At 38.8% G+C, this 13,170-nt stretch overlaps 1 protein-coding gene across 1 annotated transcript in view; it reads left to right on the forward strand.

Moving 5' to 3' along the window:
* The window catches only part of LOC145416978 (CUGBP Elav-like family member 1), a 79,189-nt gene extending 71,672 nt beyond the window's left edge, over positions 1-7,517 (forward strand). Inside the window, exon 14 of the mRNA XM_080285822.1 lies at positions 7,288-7,517. The gene's annotated coding sequence lies outside the window, so the exon portion shown is untranslated. The remainder of the gene's footprint in view (positions 1-7,287) is intronic.
* The last annotated feature ends 5,653 nt before the right edge of the window (positions 7,518-13,170 follow it).

Genomic DNA, 13,170 nt, shown 5'->3' on the forward strand with positions numbered 1-13,170 from the left:
TGCTCTCATCTTAAATGTCAGGACCAACTTGCCTAGCTTCCCTGTATATATATATATATATATGTGTGTGTGTGTGTGTGTTTGTGTGTGTACACTCGGTCATTGAGTAACGCAGACAATAAGGACTGGACAATTACCATGCTACTCGAAGCCACATCACGCATACAATATGTTTACATGTATAATAGCACAATGTGTTCTTGCAACTTTGCAAAACTCTCACTTTTACCCCGTCTTACCACCCAGTCCCACATAAATTACCCCCTACTTATACCCACAATCAGGTAAATCACTGAAAAAGATATAACTATTGTAATTAAGAATATGAATGGTATTAAAATAACCATCCATCCATCCATCATCCAGTCCTACGTTGCCCCATGAGGAGCGTAGAAGCCCGGAGCTAGACAAGTTGGTCCTGACGTTTAAGATGAGAGTGGCCAGCCTCACTCATCCCTGAGTGCCATTATGTGAGCAATAGTACTCCAACCATTCCTTGGATATAAACCATCACCGGCTCAATCCGATTGGAGTGCCGTAATTACCCACTAAAAACCAGGCACCAAAATTTGGTTATATGGTTACCGCCCAGTGCAGTAAATGGTTTCCTGGTGTACAGGAAACCATTTGGCTTGTCACTCAGTGTAGAGTCATCCACAGGCAGGAGGAGGAGGAAAGAATGAAGGAAAGAAAGACAGAAGGAGTGTAAAGTCACCCGTAGGTAGAAGGACGAGGAAGGAATGAAGGAAAGAAAGACAGAAGAGGATGGAAGGAAAGAAGGATGGAGGAGAGGAAATGGCAGACACCCGAGAGCAGCACTACATTGAGTGAGTGGATGATGAGAACATTAACAAAAACTAAAAGTTAGGCAGGGTCTCTGTGTGTTGTTGATGCATAGCTCCCTGGGACTCTCCCCCCACCCCCAATGTTGTTGTTGTCATAAAGTTTTGCCTTCACTCATATAATGTGGCCTTCGGTAGGGACATTCTTTCTCTGGCGCTCCACACAACACCCTATGAGCTTCTCAGTCAGCTTCAGGACAACATTATGAACTTTCACTGCTGCCAGGTTTGCATCACCAAGGTTCCCACACACGATCTTCCTCACCTTCTCCTGGTCTGTCCATGTCGTTCTGATGGTGCTTTCATTCACACCATGTTTTTTCACCATTTCTGCCTGCCTCATTCCCTGCCCTAACTTGTTTACTATCCCATACTTCAGGGTATACGTGAAGATGTGCAACTTTCTGGGTGGCTAGGGCTGATCATGCGGCATGACTAAGAGTCAGTGTCCTTGCTCAACACTCAGACACACAAAAAATCTTGCTGCACACTGTGGGTAGAACTCAGTGAGATGCGAGAAAGGACAGTGTGCCTGGGACAGGAACTTGGATTTAAGCCAGCCAATCATGGCGAGTCTGGCAGATGATGTCACCATGAATGCCTTTCAAGTTTTGTTGCCAGGCCAGCTGACCTCCCATGTGAGCTTGAGTTTTTCCCCATGTTGATTATGACTTGTCGCATTATGCTGAGCTCTTTAGAACAAAAATGCGTTACTCATCCACACATTACTCAAGAATTGAGTGCTCCTCTGAACTGTCTGCATGCATTCCTCTACCTCCACGACGGGCGTGTAGCACCCGTTTAGCAGCAAACTCTCATCCCTTTTCTGTCCAGCTCTCTAATGCAAGAGTTAACCGTTACTCCCAGTGCTTCCTTTATGCAATGGGTCAGCTCTGGAACTGCCTCCCTCTGTCTGTATTCCCTACTTCCTATGATCTCAAGTCTTTGAAATGCAGTGTGTCCAGGCATCTCAAAATGATCGGATCTTGAATTTGGCTCTCTCTTGTATTTTGTTTTTCTCCTGGAGGGAACAATACTTGTGGGCTCCTGGCCTTTGGTTCCTTCTTCCTCACAAAAAGAATAAAAATAAATAAAATATATATATACAATACAGTATGTGTATATATATATATATATATATATATATATATATATATATATATATATATATATATATATATATATATATATATATATATATATATACTGTATATTATATATACAGTATTTATTTCATTTCGTTTTTGAAGGCTGCAACATACTTGCATGCGTCGGCCTTGGTCACCTAATGGTGGCTTTCCATGCTGCACGATCTATTGCAGCCTCCTTGTTCGGTCCCTTAACCCTGAGGTCACACTTAATGACCTTGTCCCATGTCTTTCTCGGTCTGCCCTTCATAACCCCACACTTCTCACTTTCCTCACCCAATTATCATCCCCCATCCCCTCCACATGCCCAAACCATCTCAATCTACCTCTTCTCGTCACAACACCAATACACTCCAGTCCCATCCTACCTCTCAACTCTTCCATCGTAAACCCAGCCCCCCCAGACCTTACACGTAGGGCCGCACTACACATCCACCTTATCATTGTCACTTCTGTACATCTGAGTCTGGGAATGTCCTCCTCCTTTGCTGCGTAGGTTTCACTACCATACAGCATTACACTCCTAACACATGCTGCATACAAAGACCCCTTCGCACATAGGGAGAGTCCTCTCAATGTCAGGAGAGGCAACAGGTCCCTGAACTTTTTCCAAGCACTTCTCACCCTAGCCACAGAGCTAGCTCCAGCCCCACCTCCAGCACACAACATGTCTCCCAAATAAAATTATTCCACACGCTCAAGAGATTCACCAGCAAGTTCAATCCTTTCACGCATGACGATCTCCACCTGCTCTCCCCGACATGCGGTACACATAAAATCAGCATTATCTCGCAGTGTACCTCTTATACCACTACATCTCTTGTGCACCCATTTGTCACAAACACCGCACAAGATGGAATTACTTCCCATGCCCTCGTGGGAAACTGCACATGGCCACTCTCCCATGCCTTTGACAGTACTGCCACCAACCCTAGATGCCATCACTTTTGTTTTATCTGCATTTGCCCTTAAGCCCTTGTGCCCCATACCATCTCTCCACTTCCTAAATCTTTCCTCTGCCTCCCTTTCGTTCTCTGCATTCAACACCAAATCATCAGCATACAACATCTCCCACAGGAGTCCATTTCTGAAGTCACGTGAGAGGGCTTCATGTACCATGATAAACAACATGGGACTCAAAACTGACCCATGATGCATACCAACATTCACGGAAAACTCATCACTCAATTCTCCATTCACTCTTACCTGGGTACGAGAATTCACTCTTACCAGGGTACGAGCACCCACATACATAGCCATAACCACCCTAACCAGCCACTCCTCCAAGCCAACCTTTCTCATTGTCCACTTCACCACCTCTCTAGGGACTCTGTCAAAGTTCTTTTCCAAATCAACAAAAACAAAATACAGATCCCTTTCTTACCAATATATTTTTCCTGAAGCTGCCGAACAGTGAATATGGCATCAGTGGTCCCCCTACCTGGCATAAACCCAAACTGCATCTCATCAATATTCACACTTTCTGTAATCATACCTTCTAAAACTCACTCCATTACCTTCATTATCTGATCTAAAAGTTTCATACCTCTATAATTTCCTCTTTCCTGAGCATCACCCTTCCCTGTATACACATTTACAATTACACTCTTCAGCCAGTCATCTGGGACAACACACTCATAAATAGTCATATTTATCAGGTTTGAGACTATATATATATATATATATATATATATATATATATATATATATATATATACATACATATATATATATATATATATATATATATATATATATATATATAGTATATATATATATATATATATATATATATATATATATATATATATACTGTATATATATATATATATATATATATATATATATATATACTGTATATATATATATATATATATATATATATATATATATATATATATATATATATATATATATATATATATATATATATATATATATTCTCTCTCTATAAAGTATATATATATATTTTTTCTCAATAAAGTATATATTTCATTCATTCATCGCCAGACGCCATGTATCCCAGACGGGGTGGCCAGTGGCTTAGAGTTAATTGTTTTACAGGGAGGGGCACTAATCCTCCACCAACCCCACTTGACACGTAGGGATGCCAACAGCATCTGGTATATATATATATATATATATATATATATATATATATATATATATATATATATATATATATATATATATATATAGTATATATATATATATATATATATATATATATATATATATATATATATATATATATATATATATATATATATATATATATATATATATTATATATATTATCATCATCATCATCATCATCATCAGCCGTTTGAGTATCCACTGCAGGACCGGCCTATCCCGACCGAAGTCGGGACGATACAGCCAATGTATCTCTACCAAGTGGCTTAGACTGTGTACTAGAGATTGTATGTAGGGTGAGAAGTGCTTGTAAGTGTAATTGTAGTGTTAGAGTGGCTTTGGATGTGTGTGTAGTCTGTGAACCAAGTGTAATCGGCCTGCGCAAGCCAACTGGGTGAAAGCATACTTTATAGGAAGCGACACTGGTTCAACCACAGCACCCCTTGTGTCCGCCAATGTAGTACGTGGCCGGGTGAACACTCCCAAAGTTTATTACCCTGGCGGTGCGCGAACCCTGGTTCACCCGTGTATGAAACGCACACTCTACCACTGTACCACAGAGGCTCCACAATATATATATATATACAGTATATATATATATATCCATCCATCCATCATCCAGTCTTACATTGCCCCATGAGGAGTGTAGGAGTCCGGGGCTAAGCAGTTGGTCCCGACATTTAGGATGAGAGTGACCAGCCTCACTCATCCCTGAGTGGCATTACATGAGTAATCAGCCCCAAGTACCCCTTGGATATAAACCTTATATATATATATGTGTGTGTGTGTGTGTGTATGAATATATACAAGGGGATTTAGATATACTGTAGTTTTCAGTGATAGAAGGATCTCACTTGAAATTAATAAAATCATTTGGAGATCTGAAGAATGACTCATTAGACTACATCACCAGATTAAAGGGGTTAATACAGTTCCAAAAACTCTCAATAGAGCATTGAAACCAAAAGGTGATTGTAAAAGTATAAATCTAAGCTAATGAAGGGAGTCCAGAACTATCATTATCAGACTGCAGCCTGCCTCTTGTTCAAGTTGGTGTTTGGTTTAGGAGTTAGGCAGTATTGAATACTTCTGTTCCAAGTTAACCTGGAGCAGTTAAACTGTATATAAAGATGTACACCCAAAGGAACTTTGTGTTTTTGTACCATGGAGTCACTTCAATCTGTCATATTCCTTAACATGCATCATTATGTGTACAATGCCGTATGTTAGAGTTAAGGTTTTCTTAGTGTATTCAGTATGTCATTCCAGAGAAGAACTGTGAATAATGCAGTTGGCCATTTCGAGTTCTTAAGATTTCTTGAGTTAAACAGATGTAATTTTCTTCCATGGCCTGTAGCCTCTTTCGCATATTTACAATTACTTGACTATAATTATACAGTACTGTACTTATTGTGAGGCCCTTGTTGCTTGGTTTTGTTGTAGTGTCTGCCAGTGATGTTGGACTGACAGTAGTCAAATGAAAGGTGTTTCATGGATTAGATGTCTGATGGCAGTTTTTGTACTGTTTGACAGTAGACACAATACCTTTCCTTTGTGTTTGACTGACATGTTGGTTGTATGATACGGGGTTTAGAACGTTAAATATTTCAGGTTTATGAGCTATGTCATTTCAGTTTAAGTTTTATCTTTGCCTCCATTTGACTTCTAAAATATGGCTGGGACACTTTAGTATTTTAATTTGGCAGCCCACCAGATGATGATATTCAGTGCTGTTGAGGGAAGCACCGTGCCCTTAGAGGGTTAATAATTAGGAAAGTACAGTAGTTCACTGAGTGATCACTATTTTGTTCTTTATTGTAGTTATTCTGGGAATGGTTGTCTCCTGTTTGCCTATTTGTTGTGTGTAAGATGGATGACATCTGGCTATTGGTATTTATTAATAGGATAGTTGCATATGCTCTTTGTTTTTATTTTAAAGTCAGAAGTGTGTCCATGTTCTCAGCACAAGCACTGTTCAGTCATACATTCTTTCATGCCCTCCTTTTTTTTCCCTATCAAATTGTGTTTAAAAGGTAGGTGTATAATAATGTTAAAAAAGGCAAGATAAAATATTTACATCCATCTTAATATTTAGAAAATATTTTGAAAATCCATCAGTTTACACTGAATGCTCATCTTAGTTACTCTGAAAAGATCTCCTTGCTTCACTGGAGTTGGTGTGGCCACAGACAGGATACACAGTTGACCGGACAACTCACTTTGTTGAAGCTGAATGCACCAATGCTGTGTGGCTTATTACATATACCTGAATGTTTATAAGAATGCTATGTAAGATGTGGTCATGCTACTTAGTACACTGTCCTAATCCAGAGTGTGCTTATTAAGGATACAGTGAAAGCCTTGATGGCAGAAGGTAGGTTTGGCTTCAACATGAAGTTGTTCAGTTTTTCATTTAACTGAGATTTTGTTTTACATGAATGTTGTAAAAGTTCCAGTGTTCTTGCTTCTTCCCTGGTGTGCTTTATAGCGTGTCCTGTGCAGTTGATTGGCATATGTTGAGCAAGCATCTGTGATAACACATCATCCTAAACACTCCTGATTACTAAAATTGGATGACCTCATCACTTTTGTTTTACATTTACCCAGTGCACTGATGCTTGTACTGTATGTTTGAATGGGTTGTTTTAATGTTAGATTAGGTCCTTAATTGCTTGTTCCTGTTCACAAACATTAAAAATGTATAAGCTGAGTTTCATTTAGTGAAAATATCCAAATAAAAAAGAGGACACTCTGAAATCTCATTACATGGCCCCAGTATCATTTCAAACAGGCTCATAAGCTAACATTCCATATTAACTTTTTCATTGTTTTTGTTTCATTTTTGCAGATAGTTCATTTTAAGCTGTACATGAATGTTGTAGGAGGCAGGCTTTCTTCTTGCATGGATCCGTTGACATTGTAAGAAGATATGAATGTTTGGTATTTGTTTATGTGCATAGGTATCATCACATGATGCCAGCCAAAGACACAACATACAAAACCCACTAATAATGGCTGCCATGCTTTGCCATCACATTACATGCAAACTATACACAAACACAAGATTAGTGTAAGTCTTCTGTCATTTTTTCCCACGTGCCAATGACTCATATGTGTCTCTTTTTTTTTTCTCTTTTTTTTCTCTCTCTCTGCCTCACTAGCTGCCATGTTGTGGTGTTCTGCCCCCCCCGTGCCCCCCCGTCTTGCCTGCCGTCCGTTTAACAGTGTTTCTGCGTCCTCCTCCTCCCATCTCTCATACGTACGTACATTCTTGTATACGTATGTGTGTGTTGAAGAGACTGATAGAAAATGGGAAAAACCCAATGTGGGTTGGTATCGTTTTTCTTGCCACCAGTGTTTCTTTCTCTGTGCAGCTGCTGGTCAAACACTTTTTTTTTTATTCACAGATGTACTAACTTTTTATTTTTATTTTTATTTTTTTTCTTTAATCAGTCACCCTTTACCACTGCTGTCCCCAACATCACCTAGGAATTGGGGTTGTATTTAAAATGGCTTCAAAGATTTCACGGATACTTCTTCCTTAGCAATTTATTCTGCACATTGCTCCTAAGTAACCTCTTGTAGGTCACTGTTACTATATATGTTGATACTAAAGTGACATAAATAACGTACAGAGGAAGGCTAAGGTGCAGTAGTTATGGAAAAAAATATTGCTAAGGAAGATGTGCTTCGAAGCCTTGTATGCCATCTAGAATGCAGCCCTGAGGTACATCATTCACCTCATTCCTGTTCCAGTGTATTCCAGTTACCCAGACCTCTAGTCCCTTACATTTTTCATATTCTTACCTTGACCAAGCATCCCGACTCCAGTCCCAAGCCTCATTCCAGCTCTAACACCAGTTTGTCTTTGCCATGAATACCTTAATGTTTTCTGTGTGTATCCCAGTACACTGTTCTTGCCTTCAATACCTCGCTTTATTTCCAATGCCAGTTTAATGATACATACATTTCTAATATTTCACCATATATTATGTCCCTTACTTTGATTATCCACACTTTCCCAGACATTCCCTATTTTCCTATCTTGCCTTATCATAATACAGTTATTTGTATTATCTTTCTTATTTCCAAATCCATTTTAAAGTCAGAAACCTTTATAAGGTTCCATCCTATAACCTAACAACATTATTAAGTAAAGGAGTTAAATTTTACTCTATTGACTGTACAAAACACTAAAGTATCACAGCTTTTATAACTGTTTACCGTAAGAGTATATAATGTATGCTGCAAATTTTATCCCCTTTTACTAATTGAATGCACAAAAATAAATTGTAGCACATGATTGATTGACTTTGCACAAGGTACAGATAATCAGTAAACTAACTTACTGAGATATGTATAGTACCTTCCAGTAGTTGCCATCTTTTCTTACCCCCCCCCCCATCTTCTGTTGCGATTGTTCCTCCTCCTTCTCCTCCTCATTTTTTCTTTTCCCCTCATTATATGTTTCTCATTCCCCACAGCCTAACCTGATCCCTTCCTCTAGTTTCCCATTTCCTTTTCCCCCCTCCTGCATCCCATCCTTGTTCCTTCCCCTCAGTTCCCACTAAGGATAATTTCCACACCAGCAGGACTTGTTTCGTGGCAGCTCCACTCTCAGTCAGGCTGGGCTTGGACGTATAGGATATCCTGATGTACTTAATATGTGCCATGGCTTTTTTGAAACTTGTAAAGACTAAGCCTTGTGTTTTAGATATTACATGGAGTACATGTTTTGTAAATGTGCTATTATAAATCTGAATGCATGCTTTATGATATTCAACTATACTGTCTTGTACTTTAATGTACTGCACAAAGTGATTACTAATTTTCATCAGTACAAGAGTGACAAACTTTTGTATATTTGACTGTAAGGCCAAGGTAATATTTTTATAGCAGTCCTTGCATTGCTGAGTCATAGGACAACTGATCAATATTTGTGTCCAGGACTCATAGATTATGGTAGGATGACGAATCTTCCAGTCATTTCCGCAGCTCTCGTCAACACCTGGCTTGTGAGGGCACTAAGAGAGAGCACTTAACTGCACAGCACTAGAGAATAGTCACCAGTAACTGACTGCAGCTGCTTAGGATAAATGAAATATCTTTATGTTTGTCTTAGTATTACAAGAAGTTTTCCTTGCAGCCAGAAGTAACAGTTCTTTGTTCACATATTTTACCCCAGAATCATATGGTGAAATATTTATATGTGATTTCATGTTAAGCTTAGTTATACTGCATGGGGGACTGTAAGAGATTAGAACCTAATTCAGATGTTAATGGAACAGACAGAACATGGAAGGGTCTAAACAAAAGCTGTGAGAGATCTAAAGTAAAAATCAGAAATATACCAGTGTGTGCTAGCCCTCTTAGTGCTCTCATTATGCTTACACTTCAGTCCTGTGGGTGTGATTGTCTGAGAGGTTAGTATAGGCTATAAAAGATGGTGAGGTCTGGCTGGGTCGTGTATGAAAGACACAAACTAGTCTACTGTAGGGCGTTTCCATAAAGAGGGCACCCCACCTTTTTCACCCCTTTCTACCATCCATCTCCAGTTCCAACCATCAGCAATATTCATGTGTTTTGACTCCACTTTTGTCTTGTCTCTTTTTAAGTTACCATTGATAATTGAAAGTTCTTTTTATCTTCTGCATTTAAACTATTAGTGTGTTGGAAAAATAGTTATGTATTGTTGCTTTATTATTGTCATTTTTCTTGTTGTCACATGTACTTAAGCTTAGTTCGTTTCAGAGCAAGAAGCATTACTCATGTCAGCTGCTGTTGTTCACAGTGGCTGTAATTTAGTTGTATTTTCTCCATTACACAGAAAATTTGGTACCCTACTCAGCTGAGATAAATGGAAAGTGATACGGTTAAAATATACCCAGCCGACCCCTGTATGAATTGAAACTTTCCAATCATGTCCTTGCCTCTGTTAGACTTACCAAAGATATGTAAGAGGAAGATGGATAGCCACAGTAGTTTTAGTACAGATTGCATAGTGTGGGAAAACCTTGCCATTTTTTGAATCCCCTGAACGTTTAGGATGGTTTGGTATATGCTTACTGGAAAAAGGATGAAAAGGAGTTGAATCACAAGCTTTTCTCATATTGCATTTCTAAAACACCTCATAGGAAACTGCGAAGGCATCTTAAGATGTGGATCTCTCATCTCATCCTGACCTTGAGAAGTACTTAATGTACCATAGTCGATAGAGACATTAGTTAGTGTTTGGAGAGTCCCTGTGCCACAGTATTAGGAACTGTACAACTAGATCATTTTGGTTTTTAAGTAGACCAAGCTCACAGAAGCTTGTGCTGTTTGTTGGAATGTATGTAGTGTGAGTTAAACCACTGAAAGAACCAACATGCCTATACTAACATTACAAGCATGCAGATAAACAACAGAGGCCTCTGAATGTGGTTGATTTCACTTCCAAAATGTCCAAGTTCTTCAGTTTCTTTTTGCTATGGTCCCTCTCATTTCACCTGCCCTCCTGCCCGCAGTCCATAGTTGGATTTGAAAGGGGATGCTTTGATTCGTTGATCATATGGCAGACATTACGCTCGCCAAATATGAGGAAAGATATAGAATATAAAAATATAAAAGAGGTTACAATGCCATCTCGGTGCCTTTAATTTTAGATTTGCTTACACTCGTGCTTGTATTAATTGCAGCTAAGAAGGAGTTTAAGTTTTTCCATAAAGCGGGAGTTAAAAGAGACATTAGATTAAAGATACCATGTTACAGTATAGGAGAGCTTTCATGTGTAGGTGGATGTGCTATTTAATGTAGTTGTGTTTAAAACAAATGATATATATATATAGAGCATAGGTTTAGAGGGAAGTTAATATTGATTTTAGTTGATTCTGTGTTATTCTCATTTTCTTTTCTGGATTAGTGTTTGTATTCAGCAGTAACGATGGTAAAATAAAAAATATATATATATATATATAAATATATATACATATTAAATGTAACCGATGTGTTGTGTTGGGTTTGTTTCTGAGAGTAATCATTGTATTGCATGTAGTCATATAGTTAGTCAGTCAACTTGTTTTTGGTTTTTAAGTTTTTATAAGTTTTCCTCGCAGGTCAATTCACGATTACATTTTCATTTTCGTGCAACCTGTCACATAGGCTCTTGTCTCTGTGTGTTTTTTTTTTTTTTTCCCCTCCCCCCGTTTGTTTTACCCAGGTGCGTGTTGTTTTTTGGGGTTTAATTTAGCAAACACCAGACATCTTACCTTATTGCAATGTTTTCACACAGAGGATTTGTAAAGTTTTTTTTTTTTTTTTTTTTCCTCCCCTCGTCACTTGTCAAACCAGGAGTTTATGTATGGGTGCGTCTTTGCTGTTCTACATAAGGTTCGGTGTCTTGGGTTACTCTGTAGAAGGATGATGTTCCCAGTTGTGTTTTCTTTTTACCCGTGCGTTATTCTTCTGCTTGAGTTAACTGGCCGTGAAGGGAGGAGAGGGCTGGGAGGAGGGAGGGGTAATTATGCCTTCAAGGATATCATTGTAGTGTAGTTAGTGTTTGTTAGACAATTAAACTTATGTGCTCGATAGTAAACACAAGAGACTGTGACGTGTACTGTAGTTTTAAACAAAAACAGGTCATAAATTCTGTATACAGTAGTTAATTACTGGACTTTTGTACGTTTATATTCTACATGAGTGGAATGCCAAGTTTTGCTATACTGGTATTATCCATTGAAATAGTGTAACTTCAGAATTTCTTCTAAGCTTTTACTTGTAATAACAGTCATGCCATTTGAAGTGAATTTCATTGAGATGGTCATGATTTTAAAGATGCATTTTTGGCAGTACTGAGAATTATTGACCTCCCCCCTCCCATGCCTTACTGAACCCTGTGGCAGTTAGTATCGTTAAGCTACCTGTACTCAGGAAGAGACTCTCTTTGATAGGGAGGCATTGTCCTGTCCCATGCTAACCAGAGGACTAACTAAGCTACCATTCAGAGGAGATAAAAAATGATGTGATGGTAGGTGTTGTGGCCACACCGGTATGTGTAGTATAAATCACCATTTGTGTCATGCCAAGGTGCCCCCCACTGGCCTGTGGAAACTTATATTATTATCCATCAGTGTGAGGCTCCTTGGCAACCCTTTTTAAAAGTTGATGCCAAATGTGTGGCTGCCACCCTCCCCACCCACCCACACCCCCCTCCCCCTCACCCTCACCTCAACACCCATCACCCCAAATTCAGGCTCTGCAATGTACTGTGATTTAAGACCATTGAATGTGTATTTAATATTTTGTGTCAGTGTTTTCTTTCCTGCATTGTATATATGGTTCTGTTAACCTCTTCATTCCAGTGATGTATTTTCTTTTGTATTCTTGTTATCTCCAGATGGTTTTATTCATCCTAGGGTAGACTTCTCAAGCGGGAGGGTTAAGATATAATGTCTGTTAATCCCTGCACAGTGTGAGGTCTTCCCAAGGTTGATCAGTTGTCTGGAGCTAACAGGAATAGAAAACAAAAATATGTCATCAGAGTAAAGGGGTTAAGGAATATGACAAAGATATGTGCCCTCACTCACACACACACTCCAGAAGCCTAATATCATGTATTTTGTATCAGTCTGGGTACTTGACTGTCACACACAACGTCCATCAGAACCTGAAGAGCAGATTAGATGAGTTGTCAGGGTAGCAACTTGTATCATGTAATTCACTTGAAAACTGTTTGTTTTAATTAATTTTTTGTTTTCACCTCTTAAAGTTGTGAAAATTGGTTGTGTAGGGCTTTGATGATGTATGTTCAGTGCCTGTTTGGGGAGATAGAAGTAAATTTTGAATATTGAGAGTATTGTCTGCTTGCACATGTCCATTTTAATTGTTATCTATTTGGGGTGTAATTTCATAGGAGTGTACTGTTTATCAGCTGTCTGACAAAGAGGGTATTATCACAATGCCTGTGAATGTGCTGTTTTTCATCTTTACGTGTTTCCTTTCATCGTGGGATATTCTGAGAGTTTCACCGTAAGGGCGATGACGTCACACTCTCTCTTGGTGGTAGG

This window comes from Coenobita brevimanus, chromosome 108 (genome assembly GCF_032717465.1).
Source record: "Coenobita brevimanus isolate Jiangsu-jjx chromosome 108, ASM3271746v2, whole genome shotgun sequence".
Taxonomy (NCBI): domain Eukaryota; kingdom Metazoa; phylum Arthropoda; class Malacostraca; order Decapoda; family Coenobitidae; genus Coenobita; species Coenobita brevimanus.